Genomic DNA, 12983 nt, shown 5'->3' with positions numbered 1-12983 from the left:
TTCTTGTTACCTGATGCTTTATTCTACCAATTATCTGGAAAAATAAATGGTATTTGTTGTTGTTAGCTGCAACTCATTGTGACGCCACACACAATAGAATGAAATGCTGCCCAGTCCTGAGCCATCCCCATGATTGAGGATGGACCTTGGTGATCCATAAGGTATTCAGTGGCTGATTTTTGGAAATAGATCATTAGGCCTTTCTAGTTCAGCTTAGTTAAAAGTTCCATTCAAGCCTGCTTATAGCATCATAACAACATGAATATGTCAACTTGTCCAGCATCATAAACAACATAACAACATCATAACATCAAAACAGTGTAACTGATGACAATATACATAGTAAATAAAGTATAAAATATGGTAGAAGGTGTTATGTGCTATGACATTAAAAAATAAAACTATAGGATAGAATAAGGGAGCTTGGGAAGATGGTGACTCTGCATGAGGGGCAATGGCTAGGAATCAAACCCAGATCTTCCAAATGGAAGTTAAGAATTCAATCACTGAATCAGTAATGCCTCATTATATGGTATGTAAACCAATTATTGAGAATTTATTCCAACTCATGGCAATCCCATGTGTGTCAGAGTAGAACTGTGCTCTGTAGGGTTCCTAACAGTTGTGACCTTCTGGAAGGAGCTCACCAGGCCTTTCTTTCAAGGCATCTCTAGGTGGTCTTGCACCTCCAAACTTTCAGTTACCAGCTGAGTGTACCAGTTAACCACTGACACCAAGAGGTGCTTACTGTTTTTTAAAAGAATTAATGAAAGTCAAAGATGCTCATCCTAGCATTATTTATAATAGCACATGAGAAAGAAAAAGAAAGAAAGAAATCCTGTGTCTGGGAATGGTTAAATAAATCAGGTGTATCCTTAGAGGCATTAGTTTCCTAGGGCTGTCCTAACAAATTACCACAAACTGAGTGGCTTAAAACAACAGAAATTTATACTTTTACAGTTCTGGAAGCCGGAATCTAGAAGACAGTATTGGCATGGTTGCTTTCTTCTTGAGGTTCTGAAGGACGCTCTGTTCATGCCTCTCTATTAGTTTCTGGTGGCTGACAATCCTTGGCATATCATTCCAATCTCTACTTCCACCTCCATATCACTTTCTCCTCTCTGTCACCTCTTCTCTTTAAGGGCTTGTCATTGGATTCACAACCCACCCTAATCCAGATGATCTCATCTGAAGATCCTTAGCTTAATTACATCTACAAAGACCCCTTTTCCAAATAAGATCACATTTATAGATTCTTGGTGTACATATCTCTTTGGGAATCATCATTAAGCCCTCAACAATATGTTATATTGTTACAGTGCTGTTAGAACTCTTACTTTGAGTACTGTTTAAAAATCTTGAAAAATACTCATGATATAATCTTTAATTAGGAAAGGATGAACAAAACTAAATTTGTATGTATATGTGTGTGTCTATACGTATATGTGTAAACATATAGGCACATACACAGAGTATATAATACTAGTTTTCATTAAAATGTGTGAATTAACAATGTCTAGAAGGAAATATACTAAATTTAATGCTTGGATGCTGGGTGGTACGAATATAGGTATTTTAAGTTTTCTTTCCATAATTTCTTATGTTTCCCAAAATTTTTTTGATGAAAATTGATTTTAACTTTTATATTTATAATATTTTTCTAATCAGAAAAATGAAACTGCCCTTATAAATACTTTGGAGACTAATAAAATTAAGTTTTAAAATGCAATAATTATTCATTGTCTTTTTTATATCTAACATCATCAGGCTTACCCTCATGGGTTTTTTTATGTCAAAGTGCTTAGGATATTGTGAACTCACTTGTCATTAGAAATTTTCTAGAAAAGATGAGAGAATTATTCTGTTAAAAATTTAGAAATTCACCTTTATGAGCACAAAAAAACTGGTGCTAATATACTCCTGGTCCCCCTTTTAGTCCTATGAGTCTGTTAGTTTTGGCCTCTTATCCATATTATGACTTATCAGAGAAATATTAATTAAATGGAAAGTGCTCATCTTTTTTTTTTTTTTAATTTATTGTGATCTGAGTAAAAGTTTATAGAGCAAATTACTTTCCCATTCAACAGTTCATGCACATTTTATTTTTTGACATTGATTGCAATCCCCGCAATGTAACAGCATGCTTCTCACTTCCTCCCTTTGTTCCTTCCCTTTGTTTTCTTTTCCTATCCATTCCTGCCCTCTGAGCTTTATCCCTGGGTGAATGCTGCCGTTTTTTCTCTTATGGTTAATTATGTTAAGGAGTTCTAACCTCCCTGCTGTTATTGCTCACCTTAAAAGTCTGTCCATTGTTGTATGGCTGAAAGTTGAGCCATAGGAATTCAGTTCCTGGCTTCAAGAGTGACTAAGGACTGTCGACTTAGGGCTTCCACCAGTCTCTATCAGACCAGTCAGCCTGGTCTTTTCATTGTTTTCAGTTTTGTTCTATATTTTTCTCGCACTCCATTCAGGCTCTCCAAAGGTGATCCCTTTCAGAGTGGTTGGTAGTGATAGGCAGGTACCATCAAGTTCTGGTCTCAGTCATGAGGGCTGAAGCTCACATGGCCCATTAATCCCTTGGACTAATCATTTCCATGTGTCTTAGATTTTCTTCACTCTTCTTTGCTCCAGATATGGAGATCAATAGTTACATCTTGGATGGCCACTTGAAAGCTTTAAAGACTCCAGTCACTACTCACCAAAGTAGGATGTAGGATAATGTCTTTGTGGACTATGTTATGCCAGTTGACCTTAATGTCCCCTGCAACTATGGTCCTGAACCTGCAGGTCCAGTGACTTATTCCCTCAAGGAGTCTGGTTATGGCTAAGAAGTTTTCACAACTTTCCCACCTGTAACTCTATGATATGTATGGACATTTTTGTAGCACATACAAATACATATGTAGAAATATTTTCTGCCAGCCCTAGATATTGGTATGGATATAGTTCCATTCACCTACCCATACCTTATCATCTTGCTGTCTGTGTATGTATCCACATGTAGATTTATGTTTGCTATTACTGATAATGCAATGTTGTGTATGTAGTAGTGTTTACCTACTTGTTCATACTTGTGTACCTCTCTGTGTCTTCCTTATCCTTAGTGATATTGTGCTGGTCACCCCTTTTTTTTTGTATATTGCTTTTTCCTTCAACCAAATTAGTACATGTCTTTTACCAAGTTAGTAATATTCCATACCCTCCCATCCTATCCATAGTAACCATCAAAGAATGTTTTTTTCCATGTATAAACTTTTCTTTGACTTTTTATACAATGTAGCCATACAATATTTGTCCTTTTGTGATTGACTTATTTCACTCAGCAGAATGTCCTCTAAGTTCATCCACATTATGAGGGGTTTCATGGATTCTGCATTATTCTTTAGGAGCTCATTATGCTTTAATGTTGTATAATATTCTATTGTGTTTTATCTGTTCATCTGTTGAAGGGCACTTAGGTTGTTTCTGTCTCTTTGCTGTTATGAATAATGCTGTGATGAACATGGGTGTGCATATATTTATTCACGTCCTGACTCTCATTTCTTTAGGATATAGACCTAGCAGTGGGATTGTTGGATCAAATGGTATTTATATTTCCACGTTATTAAGGAAGTGCCATACCAATTTCTACAGTGGTTGCACCATTTTACAGTCCTAACAGCATGAGAGTTCCAGTTTCTCTACACCCTCACCAATATTTGTTGTTTGCTGTCTTGTTGAACTTTGCTGTTATTGTTGGGGTGAGATTTCTCATTGTTTTGATTTGCATCTATTGAATGATGAGTATGTCTTCATGTTTGTTGGTTGCCTGAATACTTTCTTTGGTGAAGTGTCTGTTGTTCATATCTTCTGCCCACTTTTATATCGGATTTTTGTCTTTTTGTTATTTAGGTGTTGAATTTTTCTATAAAGTTTAGAGATTAGTCACTTGTCAGATATGTCATTGCTAAATATTTTTTCCCAATCTGTAGGTTATCTTTTTACTCTTTGGAGGAGTGTTTTGATGCATATAAGAATTTAGGTTTTAGAAGGTCCTAGTTATCTAGTTTACCTTCTGTTGTCTGTGCATTTTTGTTTGATAGTCTATTTATAGTCTGTTTATGCCATAAATCAGGGTCCCTAAGTTTGCCCCTATTTTTCCTTTGATGACCTTTATAGTTATAAGTTTTATATTTAAGTCTTTGATCTATCTTAAGTTAGTTTTTGCATATGGGATGAGGGATGGATGTTATTTCATGTTTCTGTAAATGGATGTTCAGTTTTTTCAGCACCATTAATTGAAGAGACTTTTTCCCAATTAATGGATTCCCACTCTTTGCCAAAGATCAGCTGTCCATAGGTAGATAGATCTATTTCTGAATTCTCTATTCTGTTCCATTGCTCTATGTGTCTGCATTGTACTAACACTAGACTGTTTTGACTACCCTGGCTGTATAGTAGGTTTTGAGACTGGGAAGTTTGTTCTTCAATAGTGCTTTGATTATTTCAGGTCTATTTCCTTTCCATACAAAATTAGTGATTGATTTCTCCATGTCCTTAAAATATGTTGATGGAATGTGGATTGGGATTCCCTTACATCTATGGATTACTTTGGTCAGTATTGACATTTTCACAATGTTCAGTCTTCCTTTCCAGGAGCTTGACATATTCTTTCATTTACATAGGTCTCTTAGTTTCTGGTAGTAGTGTTTTGTAGTTTTTGTTGTATACATCTTTTGTGCCCTGGTAAGATTTATTCCTAGTATTTTATCCTTTCGGTAGCTATGGTATATGGAATTGTCTTCCTCAAATTCTTTTCAGGGATCTTTTTGTTGACGTAGAGGAATGTCACTGATTTTTGTATGTTGTTCTTGTACCCTGCCACTTTTGCTTAATCTTTTAATTAGTTTCTGTAGTTTTCTTGCTGAGTTTCTGCTGATTTTTATGTATAGTTTTCTATGTATAATATCATATCATCTGCTAATAGGAATAGTTTTACTTCTTCCTTACCAATTTAGATGCCTTTTGTTTCTTTTTCTTGTCTTATCACCTTGGATAGGACTTCTAATACAATGTCGAATAGAAGTGGACATGGAGGGCATTCTGTTCTGGTTCCCATTTGCAAGGGGAATGCTTTCAGTCTCTCTACTGCCTCAGAAACCCAAGGAGGGGTTGCTATGAATCAGGTCTGACTTGAGGTCATATAACAACAACAACAACAACATTAAGAATAATTTTAGCTGTTGGTTTTATGTATATGACCTTAATTTTGTTGAAGAATTTCCCTTCCATTCCTGCTTTGCTGAGGAATAGAATGGGTGTTGTATATTATCAAATGCCTTTTCTGTGTCAATTGATATGATTGTGTAGTTCTTTTCCTTTGTTTTATTTATGTAGTGGATTATGTTGATTGTTTATTTAATGTTGAACCATCCTTTCATGCCTGTTATGAATCCCATTTGGTCATAATACATTATTTTTTTGATATAGTGTTTGATTCTGTTGTCTAGGATTTTGTTGAAGACTTTTGCATCTATAATCATGAGGGGTATTCGTTGGTTATTTTCCTTTTTAGTGTTGTCTTTGCCTGGCTTTGGTATCAGGGTTATGCTTGCTTCCTAAAATGAGTATTCCATCATTTTTAATGTTCTGGAATAGTTTAAACAGGACTAGTATCAGCTCCTCTCTGACTATTTGGTAAAATTTTCTAGTGAAGTGGCCTGGGCCCTGATTTCTTCTTTTTTTGTTGGGTGATTTTTTTTATGACCTATTCAGTTCTTCTTTCATTATAGGCTTGTTCAAATCTTCTACCTCAATTTGTGTTAGTTTAGGTAGGTAACGTGTTTCTATAAATTTGTCCTTTTCTTCTAGGTTTTCAAATTTGTTAGAGTACGTTTCTTTATAATATTCTGTTGTTATCTTTTTTTGTTTCAGTTGGTTCTGTTGTGACATTGCCCATTTCATTTATTATTTGTCTTTTTTGAATCTTCTCTTTCTTTTCCTTTCTTAAATTTGCCAGTGGTTTGTCAATTTTGTTAATCTTAAAGAACCAACTTCTACTCTTGTTGATTCTTTCTATTGATTTTCTTTTTCATTTGTTTCTGCTTTAATATTTATTATGGAGCTCTGGTGGTGCTGTGGTAAGGTGTTCAGCTGCTAACCAAAAGATCAGTGGTTTGAATCCATCAGTTACTTTATGGAAGAATGATGGGTCAGTCTGCTTCCATAAACCTTTACACCCTTGGAAACACTATGGGGGTCACTATGAGTCAGAATCAACTGGATGACAGTGAGTGGGTGGAATCTTTATTATTTCCTTTCTTCTGGAGACTGTAGGCTTTGGTTTTTTTTGTTCTTTTTTTCTAATTGTTGAAGTTGTTGGGTAAAGTTATTGATTTAGGTTATTTCTTCTTTTTTGATGTGTGCATTTATTGCTATAAATTGATCTTTGAGTACAGTTTCACTGTGTCCCAAAGGCTTTGGTACATTGAGTTTTCATTCTTGTTTGTTTCTAGAATTTTTTTTTTTTAATTTCACATTTTATTTCTTTTGTTAACCAATAGTTTTGAGCAGGACTTTATCCAGTTTCCATGTATTTGATATTTTCCCCCGATCTTCCTGTTTTTTATTTCCAATTTTATAGCATTGTGATCTGAGAAGATGCTTTGCAGTAGTTTTTGACATTTTTTAATTTATTGAGGCTTGCTTTGTGTCCTAACATATAGCCTATTCTGGGGAATGATCCATGTGCAGCGGAAAAGAATGTCTATTATGTTTTGGCTGGGTGGAGTGTTTTCTACATGTCTATGAGGTCAAGTTGGTTAATTGTGTTGTTGAGATCTTCTGTATCTTTGTTGAACTTCTTTCTAGTTCTATCGTTCATTGAAAGTGTTGTGTTAAAGTCTCCTAGTATTATTGTAGAATTGTCTATTTTGCTTTTCAAGTCTGTTAATTTGTGCTTTATGTATTTTTGGGGATCTATTCATTTAAATAGATATTTATTATGGTTATGTCCTCTTGCTGGATTGACTCTTTTATCATTATATAATGTTCTTCCTTGTCTGTTATGCTATTTTTTTCTTTCCTTGAAGCCTGTGTTATCAGAAATTAATATTGCCATTCCTTCTCTTTTTGGATTGCCATTCACTTGATATCTTTTGTCCATCCTTTGATTTTTAAGTTATTTTTATCTTTGTGTCTCCAGTGAGTCTCTTGTAGGCAGCATATTGATGGATCCTATTTTCTTATCCATTCTGCCACTCTCTTTCTCTTGACTCGTGCATTTAATCCATTCACATTTAGTGTGATTAATAAGAGTATGAATTTTCTGCTGTCATTCTTTTGGGTTTATTATGGTGCTGATTGTTTCTTTGTTCTGAATATTTTTTTATGCTGAGTTCATTTTACTGTAAGATTTTCTTTCTAGTTGTTGATTTTGTATTTGCTAAGTCCTTACGATTTTCTTCTTTCTTATTGTCTTCTTGCCTGCATGGTTTCTTCACCCTTTGTAGATAAAATATTTTCTGTCTTGAGCTGCTGTCAAGAACCTTTCCTTGTCTTTAGTTTTGGAAAGTTTGATTATGATATATCTTTTGAGTGACTTTATTGTGAGGTCTATCCTGTACGGAGTTCATTGAACTTCTGGGATAGATATCTTTTCATCTTTTATGATATTAGGAAAGTTTTCTGCAAGCAAATCTTCCAAAAGTTTTTGGAAGTAGTTAGGAAGCATATTATTTTTCTTTGGGGTTATCCTGTAGTTAACTTTTATCTTCCTAAATTTGAAACAGTCTGTTCTGTATTTATATCATACTGATTTCCTCTCCATTGGAAATTTTTTAAGTGTATGATTCATTCAATTTTTTACAGACTGACACTTCTGGTTCTCTATTTTTAATCCTTTAAGCTTAACTTAATTTTGATAAGTCTTTTTCTGGGTTGCTTTCTGGGTGATGTTGTCATGTGTCTTAATCCTAGGTTGTTGTCTTCTGTTGTTAGTTTTCTATCCCAAAGACTCCCTTTAACATTTTTTGTAAGATTAGTCTGGTTTTACATTTCTCTTTGATTTCATTTTATCTAGATATCTCCAAGTTTCACAATTGTATTTGAGGGATAGTTTTGCTGAATATATAATTCTTGGTTGGCAATTTTTTTTCTTTCAAGGTTTTATATATGTCATCCCATTGTCTTCTTGCCTGCATGGTTTCTTCACCCTTTGTAGATAAAATATTTTCTGTCCTGAGCTGCTGTCAATAACCTTTCCTTGTCTTTAGTTCTGGAAAGTTTGATTATGATATATCTTTTGAGTGACTTTCTTGTGGGGTCTATCCTGTACAGAGTTCATTGAACTTCTGGGCTAGATATCTTTTCATCTTTTATGATATTAGGAAAGTTTTCTGCAAGCAAATCTTCCAACAGTTTTTTCTTTTTGCCTCATCTTCTTCTGGAATTCCAGTCACACATAGATTATTTCTCTTAATATTATCACACGTGGTTTTTAGGCTTTTTTCATTGTTTTCTCTGATTTTTCCTCATATAAACTGGTGTCAAGGGATTTGTCTTCTGGTTGGCTAATTGGTTTTTCAGTCACTTCATTTCTACTCTTTTGTTCTTCCAATGTGTTATCTACCTATGTAAATCTAGTGTTAATCTTTAGGATTCCTTTTTTGGAATGATTTCTAATTGTCTATTTATAATTTTATCATTTTGCGCTTGCATGTTTCCCTGAATTTTTCTAGGTTCTTTGTCTATCTTTTCCTTGATTTTGTTTGTGGCTTCCTTGGCTCTTTGAAGAATATGTATATGCAGATATCTTTTGAATTTCTTATCAGGTGATTCTATTACCTGCTTTTCCTCAGGAAGGTTTCCTAGTTCTTTATTTTGGTCACTTGCTTCTTATATCTTGTCCTGTTTCTTTGTTTGAATTGGAGTTGTTTGTTGTCTCCAAGATATTTTGAAGGTTTTGTTTTCATTTGTTGATTATGTGCTGGTTGGTTTCACCCTGATTTTTTTATATGCTTTACTTGACTATATCTGGGTAGGTGGGGCAAGCATGCTTCTTTGGTTGTTAGTTTTGCAGCAGTGGACACTCCCTATCTATCTGTGTGTGGTTTAATGACTGTGGACATCTGTTGGTCATGAAGAGAAGCTGCAAATGGAATGAGCAGGTGTTGTCTCCTGTCTGTCATTAATCCTGTGGTGCAGGAACATTGGTGTTGCTTGCCTATTTGGCAAGCTTATAGGTGGTAAGGATAGTAGGTGTGGCTGACTAGTAGGGAATTGCCATTTGCCTTCCATTGGATGGGTTGGGAAAAATACAAAATAAAATAAAGGGGGGATGGATGAGAAGAAAGATTGGTGAAAATAAAAGAGGACCAAGAGAGAGACAGAAAAATAAACAACATGGAAGAAAAAGTGGAATATAGAAAAGGAAAAATGAAAGTAAATTGAAAAAAAAAAATTAGGATAGGGGTTGGTACAGTTATGATCAGTCAGCAGTGGTGGCAGCAGGTAGCTGTGGTGCAATCTGCAGGTGTCATGCCCACAGAAGTGGCAGGAGCCTAGCATGTGTGAGTGCCTCAAAAAGAGGAGGTCACAGTGTCATGCATCTTTCATTCAGTGGGAGCAAGATCTGTCTATGGCATAGGCACAGGGATGTAGTCGCAGGCACTCACTCTGTTGGCTTGGTGTGCATTATTATGTTATGGCTGGGCTGCTGAAGAAATGCCCAAGGAACTGGATGTGTGTGGAGCAGCCAGGGAGGTGCCTACCTACAGGGTTGGTGAAGAAGAGAAGAGGGCTCATCCCTAGTCACTGGAAAATGTGTTTGGGAGAGCAGAGGAAGCACCTATCCAATCACAATTCACTGACATAGGCCCAGTGCCCTTCTAGGCACACACAGCCAATTATCTAACTCCTGCCCAAACAATCAAGTAGGGGCCTGCCCGGAGGCCACCATCTCCAATCATCACATCATAAGCCTTCCTCTTTTCAGGGGCCCCCATCCCAAATGGCTAGTGTTCACTAGTGGTGAGTTGTTTCTCCTGCTTTACTGGTTCCCTCCTTGCTCTGTGGTCACCTGTGCTACTGGAAATCTCACCCATTTCCCTGTACTTTCCTCTCTCAGATCTGGAGTGTATTCTCCTCATCTTATTTCCTCCAGATCTGTCCACACTGTGTCTCTGTCCCAGTGTGGATTCCATGAACTTGGTTTCTCCTTGCCTGTGTATGATGCCCTCTGTGCCTTGAAATGGCCAAACTTCATCAAGCCCTGGCTTCTTCTCTTTTCTTGGTCACTGTCCTTACTCTGTCTCCTTTCTAATCAGCATTCAATCTAATTCTTTATCCTTCCATTTGATGCTCAGAGTTTTAGGATCATTTTATGTATCTGTTTCACATGGTTTTTCCACATTTCTGTTGTAGAGGGATTGGGCCGAGTGTTTTGCCAGGACACCATCTTGTCACTCTCTCCCTCACCATTTTTTCTTGACTCTTCCTCTGTTATGGGCTTTCAAAATTTGATACTGTTATGCTTGATTATTTGGATTTTGCTACTTTTCCTTATAAGCTATTCATTCACTCATTTGTTTGTTCAACAGGTATTCATTGAATTCTCTTTCTGTGCCAAGCACTGTGAAGAATCCTTGCAGCTATAGTTGAGCAAGTATACATAATGTTCATTTGATATACTGCTCCAAACATTTTTCTTCCTCTTTCTTCTCTCTCTCCTTTCCTCCCCTTCTCTCTTCCTCCTTACTTCCCAGTCTTGTTCTATCTCTCTTTTCCTTTCTCTCTCTCTCTGTCTTTCTTGCCACTGAGCCTGCTCTTTAGTCCTGAATACAGAAGAAGGCACTTATACATGGACCTTTTTTCTGGAATGTCTGAAGAACCATTCTCCCCTCTCTATGTGCAAGCATGTACATAATCCTTTTGTCTGGGCACAATGAAAGTCTGGCTGCATGACAGTCTGGCCTGGGCCAGGATTGAATGGAACCCTTGGAAGGAATAGTTGCAAACATAACTGTAATATAAATTATTGGGGTCTTATCTCTTTTAACAAGCCCTGGTGGCACAGTGGTTAAACACTCGGCTGCTAACTGAGAGATCATCAGTTTGAAACCATTAGGCACTCTGTGTGAGAAAGATGTGACAGTTTGCTTCCATAAAGATTTCCAGCCTTAGAAACCTTATGGGGGCATTTCTACCTTACCCTATAAGATCACTATGAGTCTAAATTAACTTGATAGCAATGGGTTTTGGGATCTGTCTTCATTGGCTTACACCTTGACCGACCCCACTTCTCTGTGCATAAAAACTGCAAAGAAATACTTTCTACAATGTACCTGGCCATAGCCACTAGATAATTCTGGGAGAAGTGTAGAGATAGGGAATAAACTTGAAATATTGCTGAATAATCCCTCTTTTAATATTTCAACTTTAATGGATAAATGCTATTTTATGCAGCTTCTAATGTTTTGTTTAGTTATAGGAATGTAGGAGATATCTCTAAAGTAAAGAGGACAATAAAGTCAAATATACTTTGGAAAAATACATTTTTATTGGACAATCTACTTTTGTAGTGATACTGCCTTGGAAACCCAAGGAGGGGTCACTATGAGTCAGGCCTGACTCAATGGCACATACCAACAACAACATTTAAATAAGCATGACTTCTTTGCAGCAAGGAAGAACTTGACTTACAAACCTTACTTATCCTATTGGAGTCCCTGCATGGTAGAAATGATTTATGTACTTGTCTGATAACTGAAAGGTTGTGGGTTCAAGTCCATCCAGAGATTCCTTGAAAGAACTGCCTAGTGATCACTTTAAAAAAAAAAGTCAGCTATTGAAAACCCTAGGGAGCACAGTTCTACTCTGACACACATGAGGTTGCCATAAGTCAGAATCAACTAAATGGTAACTTTAAAAAAGTTTTTTTTTTAACCTTTCTTATCGGAGGCATAAACGAAAGCCATTTCCTAAATTTGCTAATTGTTCTTTCCTGCTGTGGGCATTAGCCTATTAGGCCTTTTAGCACCAACATGAATACTTCCATTTTGAATCTCATTCAAAAGATGATGCCTCCAGGAATTCAGCAACTCTTTTCATCACTTTGAAAATCTATCTAGTGTACCTCTAGGGAAATTTACTGGCTTGTCTCTCAATTAGCTCTCTAAATCCAGTTCTCTGAAAGCCATTTAGCACCACATCAATGAACCCAAGAAACTACTATTATCAGATCACATTTAAACAAGTAAAAAGGGTCACTTCTATGCTGCTCAAGAAGGTGAGTGCAGCTTTGTTGATGACCACTGGAGCTGTGGGGAATTCACTCCTCAGTCTTCAATATGAGTATGTTTTTCATGTTGGGGAAGACAAGAAAATCCATGCAGTGTTGTCACTTGAGCCCACTCTTATGTTCTATTTCCTTTAGAAAAGGCTTATGCCTTATAAATAGGGAGGTTAAATTAGGAACCAGGTAACCTAGATCTTTTCTCATGTAATCTCCCATGGCTTCTGGAATGAAGGAGCCATTGCACCAGAAGAAAGAATTATACCAAGAATCTCACTTCCTTCAGGGCTCATATGTCTCTTGAGAAATAGATGTTTTTCCCCTCTGGTTACTTTTAGAAGAAGCATTATTTCTACTCAGGGATTAAGAGCAGCATATTCTCAATAAAACATTTTCAAGTGAGTGATTTACCAAAATTAATTTTATAATGTGCGTCATGTACCTGACATATATAAGAAATTCTGTAACATTTTCTTAAATGTACCTACATTCAATTTCCAGCTTAGTTACACAGATATGGGCCAGCCATTTAAGGCTTTCAAGCCTCACATAATCTATTTTTAAATGGATAAAAAATACCTACTCCATTGTGATGAAAAAAGAAGCTAATATTAATAAATACAGTTTTAAGCTATGGTATTATATAGAAAAGTAATTACTACTGTATACAATGCTAAACATATTTATTGTTGTTGTTGTTGTTATGTGCCGT

Source organism: Orycteropus afer, unplaced genomic scaffold (genome assembly GCF_000298275.1).
Source record: "Orycteropus afer afer isolate SDZICR_OR568_19922 unplaced genomic scaffold, OryAfe1.0 scaffold00504, whole genome shotgun sequence".
NCBI lineage: Eukaryota > Metazoa > Chordata > Mammalia > Tubulidentata > Orycteropodidae > Orycteropus > Orycteropus afer.
This window is presented reverse-complemented; position numbering follows the sequence as displayed.